At 45.1% G+C, this 13,431-nt stretch overlaps 1 protein-coding gene across 2 annotated transcripts in view; it reads left to right on the forward strand.

The window, feature by feature from the left end:
• Positions 1-1,214: 1,214 nt before the first annotated feature.
• The window catches only part of LOC146808484 (transient receptor potential cation channel subfamily M member 2-like), a 790,090-nt gene continuing 777,873 nt past the window's right edge, over positions 1,215-13,431 (forward strand). For both annotated transcript variants that reach the window (XR_014968000.1, XM_085623576.1), the window contains exon 1: positions 1,215-1,320. The gene's annotated coding sequence lies outside the window, so the exon portion shown is untranslated. The remainder of the gene's footprint in view (positions 1,321-13,431) is intronic.

A 13,431-nucleotide genomic window follows, 5' to 3' on the forward strand; every position in this document is an offset into this window, starting at 1 on the left:
TTCCAAATTACCTGAATTGCCGTATCAAGGGGCGAAAAAAAATGAAAAAGCCAGAAAATACCCTGACAAAACATCTTTTTAATTTTTATAAACATTTCTTTGCTGCCGAGTAGCTTCCCTTTTCTTGTGCTTTGACCCCTACTATACCCCCCACTCCCCTCCCCTCACCGCACCCCCACCCCCCTCCAACACCCCCACCCCCTCGAGGCTTTAGGGCTAGGAGCCCTCGCGATGGCATGCTCCCTACACACATTGTGCCCCCCCCACACTCGTGAGCACACTCGAAATCCTAAGACCAAGGGAATCTTATAGCTAATAAATTAACCAAAAAAAAGAGATACATCAGATTCCCTGCATGTTGCATTGACTGGTTCTTGGTGCTGTCACATGTTCTCTGTAGCCCATCCCCCTATTTGTACCGGCCATCAGATTGTTCCATTGCCAGTCAAAGAGGCCTAGGTAGGGTGAATTCAGCTGCCCCTGATCTGGCAACTGTTTTCATCTGGACGCAGTTCACTTCATCCAGGCTCTCAGGATGCAGAAAGTGGCACAATTATTATTTATTTAAATGACAGAAGATGATTAGTGATGGAGGCAGCTTACTAAAGTTCCAGTTTAAAGAGTAAATATTGATACGATTTGAACATTAATTAGGACCCCTGAGAAGTGGCATGTTAGTCATGAAACATGAGTTGGCTGAAAGTGAAGAATACAGTGCAGAAAAGAGGAAATAGATGACTAAAACAATTTTTTTAATTTGAAGATTAAGACTGAATTTATAATTATATTTACAGGTTTAATGGGAACTCATTACAAGCGCCTCCTTGACACTTATCTGCTCCACCAGTGGTGCAAATTTTGGCTCTTCCAAGAAAAACTATCACATTCAAACACTTTGGTTGCCTCTACAGCTAGACATTTTTGGAACTCCTTGGGTTCAACTTTTTTTATCACTCTGGAAAAAGAAAGTAAGAAAGTGGACTCCATTGGGAAAGAGTTCCTGGCCTTGCTACTTTCATTGGGGTGGTGACCATTGCATGCACCAGTTTGTGGTGGAGCTCCTGCTCTGCTGAATTCAATCCTCTTAAACATTTAATGTATTTGATATTAATTTATAATTTATATGAACCGAACTCACCAAACAAAGAGGTAATAGTAACAATCTGCATATTCCGCCCCACAAACCTATGGTCTAACCTCACTGTTTGGTGTTTTACTAATCCACAGCCCCTTCCAACAACAGAATATCTCATCCGAGACCTTCTTATCTGGGCCGTCGTTCAGAACCGAGGGGAGCTGGCAGAGATCATATGGAAAGAGGTAAGGAACACTTCATCTTCAAAGCTGTAACGCAGACTATGGTGTCACCAAATTTGACCTACAAAAATAGAGACTGCAGAACATCAACCACAAATATTTCTTAGATATATGTATATGTAAGTGAATATAGATGTACTATTCCTGACTCAGTTCCTTGTAAATTTATATTTTGTCAAGTTACGCAGGTGTAGGTTTAAAAATTGTAAATTTATACTCAGCCTTAAGTACTTACATTGACAATATAATAGTAGTTGATATTCTAGTTGATATTTTTGCAGGCATCTGGATTCGTGACTCATTTTTCATAGCTTGGGGATGCAGTACTCCCAACCTGCTTACCCTAAGCAAATTTTAAGCAATGAAACACTAAGGTGGTTGCAGAATGTCAGTGTCACTTTGCTTGTCTCCAGAATGAACAAAATGATGGGAAATGACACCAAACCTACATGTTTGATGGCATGTGTGGTGGTAGATACACATGCTCTGCATACTCCTGCCATGTAGTGTGGGGTTTGGAGTTGTGCAACTTTTTTTCTTCAAAGAAGTCTTTAGAGCCACGAGGTAGAGTGACTACTCCTGTAGGTGATATTGAACTCCTTTGTTAGAATGTTTTCTCTCCACCGTTGGGTTCGGATGTGTGTGCCTCTCTAAGTTTCAACTCCGTTTGGGACCAGTCTTCGATACTATCCTGTCTTTGACGGTATATTGTAACTCAATTGCGCTTTTCATATCCACTGCAGCTCAATAATCTGTCGGGTAGGCCATCAATCCGATTGCCCTTCAGGGCGTCAACCCTCTCGGTCCTACCCAACCACCTGCACCATCAGTATGAAAGATGTGTTCACGATGGAACAAACACCTTTTTTATTTTGCTCGCAGAGTCTCACCAAATTATCACACACTGATCAACACCAGGTGTGTAAGTTTTCCCTTTTGTCAGATCACCATGATGTCGACTGCAACTTCTGAGTCCTGTTGCCCGAGTCCCTGCTCCAAATAAAAAGAGATCCCCTTCCATTTCTAGAGGTAGGCAGACCGCCACTGCCATCTGTCAATGGCTTGATCCGAAAAAGTATTTTGGATGACTGAAAACTGCTCTAAAGACTAAGGGCCAGATGTACGACCCTTTTTTTCGGCAACAAACAGGAGATCCTCCTGTTTGCAGCCACAAAAAAGGCTAATAGCATGTACAAATGCTATTTTGTGAGTCACTGAATCGCAAAATGGCATTTGCAACACTCACTATTAGGAAGGAGCATCCCTTCCTAGAAGCGAGTCAACATGCAATGTACTAATGTTTTGCTGCCGAATATTCGCAGTTTACCACCCACTTTAAGTAGGTATGTGGAAAAATATTTTTTAAGAGCAGGCAGTGGTCCCAGAGACCACTGCATGCCCTTTAAAAAATATTTACTGAAAAGTTTCATTTTTCTTTCAATGCATCCCTTTATCCTTTAGGGAAACAGGCTGCATTTTAAAAAAAAATAGATTTGGGGTCTCTAGTTGGCAGAGGTAGGTACCTTTGTCTAAATAGGGACCCATGCATCTAGTCAGGGTTTGGGGGTACACTCCTAAAATAACCCCTGCTCACCCCCTTGGTAGCTTGGCACGAGCAGGCAGGCTTATCTCAGAGGCAGTGTGTAAAGCATTTGTGAACACATACAGTAATCCATTGACAACACTACAGATGGACATCACAAAGGTTGTATATCAAAAATAAGTATTTTTATATACACTTAACACAAGACCACAATCAACAAAAATCCACAATACTGTACTTAAAAAATGGTAGAAATAGCTTAGTTCTCTTTAGATGGTAAATGCGACACTTATTGTTGAATATACCTTGGGATGACGGCTGATTAGCCAGAAACCGGTCCCAGGATGCTTGTTTCCGGTCCAGGGAAGACATGGCTTGGCAGTTCGGGCTGAACTGTTCCCATGAGGCACAGGGTCAGACTGATTTTCATATGGCCATGTTTGAACTGGGGTGGCGGAGTGAGCTAAAGAATGATGATGGATTAAACCCAGATCAGTTAACTGGGGGTGAGTGCTTGCAATGTTCAACACTCCGTCCATCATCTCCTTTCGTTTTGCTTTGTTCGCCCTAAGTTGGCAGGGTATGCCCAGACATGGGTCCCTTGTTCACTTTCCAACTGGATTCAAGCTAGCCTGGCTGATGACAGCTGATTAGCCAGCAACCGGTCCCAGGATGCTTGTTTCCGGTCCAGGGAAGACATGGCTTGCCAGTTCAGGCTGGACTGTTCCCATAAGGCACAGGGTCAGACTGAGTTGCATATAGCAATGTCTGAATTGGGGTGGCAGAGTGAGCTAAAGAATGATGATGGATTAAACCCAGATCAGTTGACTGGGGGTGAGTGCTTGCAATGTTCAACACTCCATCCATCATCCCCTTTGGTTTTGCTTTGTTCGCCCTAAGTTGGCAGGGTATGCCCAGACGTGGGTCCCTTGCTCACTTTGCCACTGGATTCAAGCAAGCCTGGCTGATTAGCCAGAAACCAGTCCCAGGATGCTTGTTTCCGGTCCAGGGAAGACATGGCTTGGCAGTTCGGGCTGGACTGTTCCCATGAGGCACAGGGTCAGACTGATTTTCATATGGCCATGTTTGAACTGGGGTGGCGGAGTGAGCTAAAGAATGATAATGGATTAAACCCAGATCAGTTAACTGGGGGTGAGTGCTTGCAATGTTCAACACTCCGTCCATCATCTCTTTTGGTTTTGCTTTGTTCGCCCTAAGTTGGCAGGGTATGCCCAGACATGGGTCCCTTGTTCACTTTGCCACTGGATTCAGGCTAGCCTGGCTGATGACAGCTGATTAGCCAGCAACCGGTCCCAGGATGCTTGTTTCCGGTCCAGGGAAGACATGGCTTGCCAGTTCGGGCTGGACTGTTCCCATGAGGCACAGGGTCAGACTGATTTGCATATGGCCATGTTTGAATTGTGGTGGCGGAGTGAGCTAAAGAATGATGATGGATTAAACCCAGATCACTTGACTGGGGGTGAGTGCTTGCAATGTTCATCACTCGGTCCATCATCCCCTTTGGTTTTGCTTTGTTTGCCCTAAGTTGGCAGGGTATGCCCAGACATGGGTCACTTGCTCACTTTGCCACTGAATTTAAGCTAGCCTGGCTGATGATGGCTGATTAGCCAGCAACCAGTCCCAGGATGCTTGTTTCCGGTCCAGGGAAGACATGGCTGGGCAGTTCAGGCTGGACTGTTCCCATGAGGCACAGGGTCAGACTGATTTGCATATAGCAATGTCTGAATTGGGGTGGCAGAGTGAGCTAAAGAATGATGATGGATTAAACCCAGATCAGTTGACTGGGGGTGAGTGCTTGCAATGTTCTACACTCCGTCCATCATCCCCTTTGTTTTTTTAGGTCTCGCGAGCCAAAGGCTCGAAGAGACATTTTATATGTGGGATTTTCAAAGTGCTACCCAGTCTTTTGGCTGGCCTAAACCTTGAGTGCACGATCACATGCATGTGCACAGCTGCTCCCACTCCCCCCTCCCTTCTCTATAGCTTTGGCTCCTTTGTTTTTTATTACACCCTCCCTTCTCTCCCCGCTGTTTTCACACTACCCCCTCCCTTCTAATCAGTTTCCTTTCTGCTTGCTTGATCGCGTTTCCGATCACTTTAACTACAGCGCTCGCGCCCCTGTTTTCACTTTTGCCGTGTCTGCGATCACTTTATTTTTCTTTCCCTCTTAGCTCTCAGCCCCAGGTACTTATGCACACTGTTCTTTGCAACAAGTCAGTGCTTGACAAGTTTCTTCTCAGCAAAGGTCTGCTTTTTTATCTTTATGCCTGTGGTGTCAAGAATTTCATCATAGCATTCCCCAAAGCACCCCATGACCCCCTCCCTCCTCTCTCATCGTGCTCCCTCCTTCCACTCAGTATTGAGCATGTGCCCCAGTGCCTTCAGAGGAAACCAGGACTCTTCAATCTTTTTAGCACAAAGTCCGCTAATCTCATTTTACCCCCTGCCCCCCCACACCCACCCACCGTGTTGGTCCGTCACCTATTGCTTTCGGAGAGATTTATATGGCTGCAATAAAGCACAGGAATGCATCAATAGCAGTGTCAGCATGCATGAATCATTGTAATGTAAACTTAGTAGGCAGTATCCTGACTCCAAGGGGGCACTTGCCCTGCCCCCACCACCATGGACCCCATGGCCTGCGCTGCCCCTGTCACCATGACCCCCATGCTCAGGGTCATTGTCAGCCGATAGGTTGCTCTTCGGGCCCCTGAAGCCGCTTTTGCAGACCCATTATCAGCTTTTCACGCTGCACCCTCTGGCTGTGATGCAACAAAAGGAGCTGGAAGGGCGCTCTCTCCACCCCCAGAGGGCAGCCACTTATCCTGATAGCGGGCACTTACTGGGCAATAGTGTCTCCGTCCCTGCGAAGGGAATTTACAGAAATGAGGATTTAATGGCAGAAATGCCCATTTCCGGTCCAATTGGACATCAAGGTCCCATATAGGCACCAAGCTTTAGCGCATCAAGCTAGGAACTGCACAGGCCAACTTGATATGGCAGGGGTCACATTTGTATTGACTCAACCTTTCAATTTTAACGTTCGCTTCCTGCCCTACCTGTTACGAAAACATAGCCTGCCTGCCCCTGAGAATGTGTGAACATAGTGTGGTTCTCTTGTAAAGCGCTCTAATGCCCATGAAGGAAGTTGGCGCTACATAAAGCACCAATATATATATATGATTGTATTATTAAAGAGCAAAACCACAATAACCAGTTTGTAGAGAGACACTTAAGCTGGAAAGCCAGATTTGTAACACCTCACATCTACAATTGGGACAGTCGCAGAGTTCCACTATATGGGTGACTAGTAATTCGTGACAATGTCGGCCTGGCTTTTAGCCAGCAGCAAGTTGAGGTCTGTGACTTATAGTTTCAATTTTAACATAACCAGTCCACTAAAATATTAAAAGTCTGACTAAAAGTGCCAGATACAGCTTTTCGGCAGTCAGCGGACCAAACGCGTTCCTGAATTAAAAGGTGTGCTCCTTTAATTCTAGAACAAAACTGGGTACAAAGTTCCTCTGGTGCATAGAAGAGTTTGTTCAGGACGTCAATGCCATTATACAGAATCGGAAGGGCCTAGTAGTTACTTGGGAAATTCCCTTGGTTGAACTAGAGCTCTCACACACCCAGCAAGCTGGGTGTCATGCTTCATAATATGAGCTCTGCCCCTCGTCAAGGCGGCGCTGCAATCCTTGACGGGCACCCGAACCGGGGCTCTTTATCGGGGATCTTCTGTTCCTGCCGGTTGGTGCATGGGGGTGAGGGGCCTAAAGTGTGTAGATGTGTGGAGTAGTGAGGTTAAAACGGGTCAGTTAGTCCTTATCAATAATTTATTCGGAAGGTAAACTACCCGATTAAAATGGTGTAGAGTGGCTAGTGTACTAGAGAAGGTGTCTAGTCATGAAGCTCTACTCTATAGATCGACATGTTTCGTGCCTCGTGTGTCAGGAGGATCTAGGCACTTCTTCAGGATCATAAGCAACTATCTACACTACGTGGAGAGGTGCATTCTACCTACCACGTCTTCAGGTGCGTTGCCTGCGGACAAGGGTGAAAAAAGTATAATACCAGATAACAATCTAAACAATACTCTTCTAAAGATCAACAAGGATTATCACCGAAGTGGAAAAACCATGTTATTAAGGTTTGGATGCATAAGGGTAAATCAACTCTTTAGTCATTATCGCATATGGTGTGTATTTACACCCAGTGTGTAAATCAAAGAATAAAGGGGCGTGCAGTTAAAAACATATTATTTAAAAACATGCATTAAAGGTGAGGAATAATACAAAACTCATGGACAAAGGGATTGTAGCTGCAAACTCACCTAGTGGGTTGCTAGAAATTGCTAGCAACAGTCCTGGCGGTGACTAGAGGACACCAGTTGGGTCCTGTAGAAATGAAAGCGTCAAACAATGGGGAATAGGGGGTTAGGGAAGCCTGGTACATGACGCAAGTAAGGCAGGCAATCAGTCAAACCCAAACTGACAGTGGTGGTATGGTAATCAGAGGCACTGATGGGGTGCTGGGTGGGAACTCAACCGTGTATGGCGCGACCCACTCACACCGAAAAAGAGCCGCACCGCAAGGAGTGTGTCGAGCGGTCTGATCGGGGCCGAGGGTACGGCCAATATACAGGCGGAGGAGAAGCTCACCAGGAGAGCCCAGAAGTAGCTCTCGAGAGCAGTACGAAGTAACAGGAATCAGGAGCTAAAGGTATACTCACCCGCGTTAAATCACGCTACGCTGTAACACCTACCCAATACCGCCAGGAACCGGGGTGGTGACCGGGAGTGGATAACTCGGAGAGATATACCCACAGTTTCCTGATTCGTAACGTGAAAGGGGGTGTGGTGCGGACGTGGCGCGTCACCGTAGTGATCACGTGAGTCGTAGGGTCACGTGATGTCGCCAGAAACTATGGCGGACATGTTGGAAAGGGGAGATGTTCTAATCCTCACATACCGAGTACTAAGCACGAAATGGCAACAGATGCCATTGGCGGACATGTTGGTGAAAATATGTCGTAAGGTATGCCGGTAAAGAGAGTGTGTTGTAACAGAGACTAGCAGACAATAAACATTGGTTAATGGTTTATTGTAGGGTAGGTACCAAGGTGACAGAACATCGCAGACTAGGTTGGAATAGTCTACGCTAGTTATCCCAATGCCGTCAACAGTGTGGAAAGTCTGTGTAGGAAAAGGGACCAGTACCAATGAAGTAGTGCCAACGTGAAGGCCAACTATTGGTGGATAGCCTCTATTCCATATAGTGCGATAATTCAAGCAAGTAATGGCACTGTTGGAATTGGGTTACATATTAGATGATTAAGAAATGGAACTCCATGGGATATCGTCATTCAAACCCTCAGTGTGGCTCGCTAATCTGTGTACCCATCTCTGTTCGATACTGAACAAAGATTGTTTGGAAATATGTTGGTGAGCTTCCAATACAATCCAGTGTAAGGAATCAGGGGAATGTTGAGTCTCTGTAAAGTGTCTGTACATTCTCGTAGTAGCTCGTTGGCAACGAATGTTACTTCTATGTTCGGTGATGCGAACTTTGACCGGACGCATGGTCATCCCTATATATTGTAGACCACAAGGGCAGGTGATCAGGTAGATACACTGTCTAGTGTTATAATTAGTGTGTGTTTGGATGTACCACTTGAAGTTGGATCGTAATGTCACTTCTTTGGTCAGTGTTGTGTACTTGCAGACTGTGCAAGTACCGCAGGGATAATGTCCCTTCACAGGTGGTAGACCCCATAAAGTGGTTTGTGTCATATCAGCATGGGTCCTGGGTCTCGTATGGATCAAAATGTCTCGTAGGCTACGGGTTCTGGTGTATGCAAATCTAGGTTTTGGTATCCTTAAGTCTCCTGTATTCAAGATGTTCCAATGTTTCAAAATGATCTTCTTGGTTGGAACTGAGGTAGCTGTGTAAGAGGTGACACATGTAATCGAGTCTACTGGTGGTTTGGAGTGGACTTCTAGTAGTGCTTCCCTAGGGTTATTTCTGGCTCTCATCATAGAGTCATAGATCACTTTGGTTGGGTAACCTCTAGTCATTAAATTGGTAGCTAGAATCGAGGACTCTTTCCTATAGTCAGTGGTGGATGTGCAGTTGCGTCTAATGCGCAAGAACTGTCCAAAAGGCAGATTGTCTTTGAGAGCCCTAGGATGGTGGCTCTGATATAGGAGTAAGCTGTTACGATCAGTGGGTTTCCTATATAGACTTGTGGAGAGCTCCCCCTCAGATAGTCTAATGTTTAGGTCAAGAAATGCAACATTGGTTTCTGAAATGGTGTGAGAAAAATTCAGAAAGGTGTTTTGTTGATTAATCCAACCTATAAAAGCCATACATGTGTCGATGGTGCCATGCCAAAAGATTAAAATGTCATCGATTAATCGTTTCCACAGTTTCAGGTGGTGGACATAGGGATTGTTGTTGTTATTGATGACATTCATTTCATAGGCCGCCATGTACAGACAGGCTAGACTGGGAGCAAAAGTACTCCCCATCGAAGTACCCTGGCATTGATGATATAGTTGGCCTTTAAACTCAAAAAAGTTTTCAGTCAATGCCAGGGATGCACACTCCATGATAAACGAGATGGGAGTGGAAGAGTCCCAATCTAGGGAATTGAGGGCCGCTTCTACAACAGTCAGAGTGTCTCCCTGGGGAATGTTTGTGTAGAGGGCCTCTACATCTAGGGTAATCAGGAAATCAATTTCTCTTGGGTCCTCTATAGATCCGATGATTCTGAGGATGTCAGTCGTGTCCCTTATGAAAGATGGTGTGTTTCTGACTAGAGGCTGTAAAAAATGGTCAACGAATTTGGACAAGGGTTCAAGTATTGAGCCAATTCCAGAGACAATAGGGCGCCCAGGAAACGGAACTGTGCCTTTGTGTATTTTGGGCAAGGTATAGAAATACGGTATTTTGGGTTCTGTCGCAATCAAAAAGGCTGACTCACGTTGACTAATCCAACCGTTGGTAACAGCCTCATGTACTAATGTGGAGATGGCATTAGCGAGGCGTGGGGTTGGATCAAGTGTGATTGGAGCATAGTATTCTGTATCATAGTCAACTGTTGATTGTATTACAGTTGCCCCACCCTTGTCTGCTTGTTTGATAGTTATCGATTTATCTCCAGCAAGCGTGTTCGCAGTTTGTATTTCGATTTTGGAAAGCATGTGGAAAGGAGAAGGAAGAGGTATTAAGGCTAGGTCTTTTAGTACTGCCTTCTCAAAGGTTAACACTTCCATGGGGACCATAGCATTGAGTGGGGTAAAGGTAGAGGGATTCCTCAATCCCGAGTCATCCTCTGTGTTTTTAGGTTTGTCCTGAAAGAAGGACTGAAGTCGTATCTTGCGAAACAATTTTTGTACTTCACAAAGGTCTCTGAATTCTAGACACATCTTCAGTGCCTGGGTACCCTCCTGGCTGATTAGCCGCTACACAAGTCCCGATTGATTGATTGTAAATAGCTTCTCTTTAATCGCTCCTCCTGAGGCTATATGGTTATGACTTGATAGCTAGAGTAAACATGAACTTTTCACTAAGTATAACCGGTCAGCCGGTCCATCCCAGAGTCTTTCTTTTCTTCTTTTTTATTTATATAGCGCTTACTATCCCCCTGACGAGGCGATACATTTGGAAACTAAACGCCGTATTTTTGTCTCCATATTTCCACAGCGTATGGCCTAGGCAGATCAACCCTCGCAACGGGGGAAGCATGCATGGCTTAGAACTGCATGAAAACTGCTAATACTCACAAACTAGAACAATAGCTCAGTGAGAGAATGTGACAGTGGCAGAAAGCTGCATGCCACCTTCAGCCACCTTAAAACCAGGTGAGGCATTCAGCAGACAAAGAACATCAGGTCCAGCCTGGTTGCAAAAGCTCTCCACCCTTAGTGACTGGATGACTTCCTGGTCCCGGCTCTCACAGGACCGACCCTTCATATATGGAAACCTTAAAAAGTCCCATGTTTAGGGTGACGAGAAGGCTTCATCGCAGAAGACATGTTTACATTCCTGGACTTTGTTTCTTACGTCTTTATGAGCCGTGTCGGTCCGATTGGCTCAATGAAAATAAACCAAGACTACAACTCCCAGAATGCACCAATATGCCGAATCAAAACTGACAAAGTTGTGTCTGGCTGACATGGAGTTATCTAGTCGCCTTACCCAGGCTTATAGTGCATTAGGGAGAAACACTGATGCTACCCCAAAACACCAGAAGGTGATCTTTAAAAAAATGAATTTCTTTTCATAGCCACCAACTCCCTTACCAGAAAAATAAAATCAACTAAATCTTTCCCTTTATTATCATGTTTATGTTTGCTTTGCTTGTGATGTTATTGGCTTGTTCTTGCAATGCAAACAATTCTGCTGCTGGACATGAACATACAGTTAAAGTTAAAAGGTCAGAGGTCAGCCTTTAGATCTCAGCGTCGGCTTGCAGTCAGTCTGGCATGTGTTGTGCTCTCAAAATAATGTTTTGAAGAACGAGAGCAGGAGACGGGGCTCCCGAAATATTATCACAGATGGGTGGCATTTTTAATCATATCCGTAACAAAGTGAGGCACTAAGCCCTCCCATTTAACACCATCCGCCATTATTGGCTATTAGCAAACAGCATTCTGGGACTAGTATTTTTCTCTTTACAGTTGGAAGCATGACACAAGAATGGCAGCATGCTGCTGGGTAAGAAACGGGGCTGGTCTAAGGTGTCACACCTGACTTTGGGGCACCTCAGCTGACCAACTAAGACGACCTAACAGAATTTAAACGTATCTACGTCACTGCTAAGTTCCCACTGTGTGCCAGTTTGTAAGATTTTACACACAGCAGTTACTTGAAGAAAGATTACCACAAACGATAATATAAAAGTTACTGCTTTGGACTATTTTGTGTTTATCTAAGCACTTTATATAATGGGTTTTACCCAATCGAATTAGTTAGTGGCAGCGTATCGACTTTGGAAGAATGAAAAGCTCAATTGAATGAGACCAACCGTAAAGCCACGCATCTTAAGTGTTAACAGAAGGTTTATTGTAAATTAGCGTTGAAAAGTGTGATCCTCGAAAATTGTAATTTTTGGAAGGACAGTGACGTGCGGGAGTGGGGTACAATTACCACCCCCCCCCCCCTTCACTCTATCAGTCATCCCCGTCAGCCCCCCCTCTCACCAGCCTCCCTCGACGCTGCAGTGGGACATATATCGAGGGCTGCCGCCTTTTCCAGATAACACAGCGCCCATTTGTTCAGGATATAGGGGTAACAGCTGCTGGCTCTGGGGGTCTCCTCCTCCAACTTGCCCGGCATTTACTGTATTTCACAAGCCAAGGATCAGATGATTAACCCAGCGTTTTACTTCTGTTTGTTTTGTATGGAGTGCGCAGGGTTCTTTTGTCCTATATGCTGCATAATTTTTGGAGCACAGGATACGGTAAACCCCTGTAAAGGGGGTTGAGGCCTGCCATTATGAAGTCAAAAGCCATATTTTACTGGGAACTATGAAATATTCTCATGTTTCATGGTTCGCTGTGCAATACGGGATTTTATACCACTGCATTTTGCAAATATAACATGCAATGTATTACGTTTTGTATGTGGGGTGCAGGGGGCATTATTTTAATATTATAGATCACTGGCCTCACAAACACAGCTAAGAAATATGTCCAGTAGCATACCTACTCACTCTCTTTTGATGGTGCAGACATTTCTGCATTTTAGCGGGAGCTTCAGAGCACTGTAGGTTAATTCTATGTCACAAGGCCTCTGCTGCTCTGGCCCCGGACATTCCTTTTACAACTCTTTGCATGCAAGTGTGAAGCATTGATGGCTTTGAATGAACTGCACCGGAACTACAAGTCCCAAAATGCGTTTAGTAAAAGCAGAATTCAGAAAAGAACAAGCATTTGCAATGCAATAGGTCTCGCAGTTACACGAGTTAAAGCTATTGGCATTGTAAATGACAATGCCAATAGGCATTGTTATTTGCAATGTCAATAGCTCAAACTCACGTAAATGCGAGACCTAATGCATTGCAAATGCTTGTCTTTGTTCACCCTAAGATGGCAGGGTGTGCCCAGACGTGGGTCCCTTCCTCACTTTGCCACTGGATTCAAGCTAGCCTTGCTGATGACGACTGATTAGCCAGCAACCGGTCCCAGGATGCTTGTTTCCGGTCCAGGGAAGACATGGCTTGGCAGTTCAGGCTGGACTGTTCCCATGAGGCACAGGGTCAGACTGATTTGCATATGGCCATATCTGAATTGGGGTGGCAGAGTGAGCTAAAGAATGATGATGGATTAAACCCAGATCAGTTGACTGGGGTTGAGTGCTTGCAATGTTCTACACTCCGTCCATCATCCCCTTTGGTTTTACTTTGTTCACCCTAAGATGGCAGGGTATGCCCAGACGTGGGTCCCTTCCTCACTTTGCCAATGGATTCAAGCTAGCCTGGCTGATGATGGCTGATTAGCTGGAAGCCGGTCCCAGGATGCTTGTTTCCGGTCCAGGGAAGACAT

The sequence above is a fragment of the Triturus cristatus genome, chromosome 8 (genome assembly GCF_964204655.1).
Source record: "Triturus cristatus chromosome 8, aTriCri1.1, whole genome shotgun sequence".
In the NCBI taxonomy this organism is placed as follows: domain Eukaryota; kingdom Metazoa; phylum Chordata; class Amphibia; order Caudata; family Salamandridae; genus Triturus; species Triturus cristatus.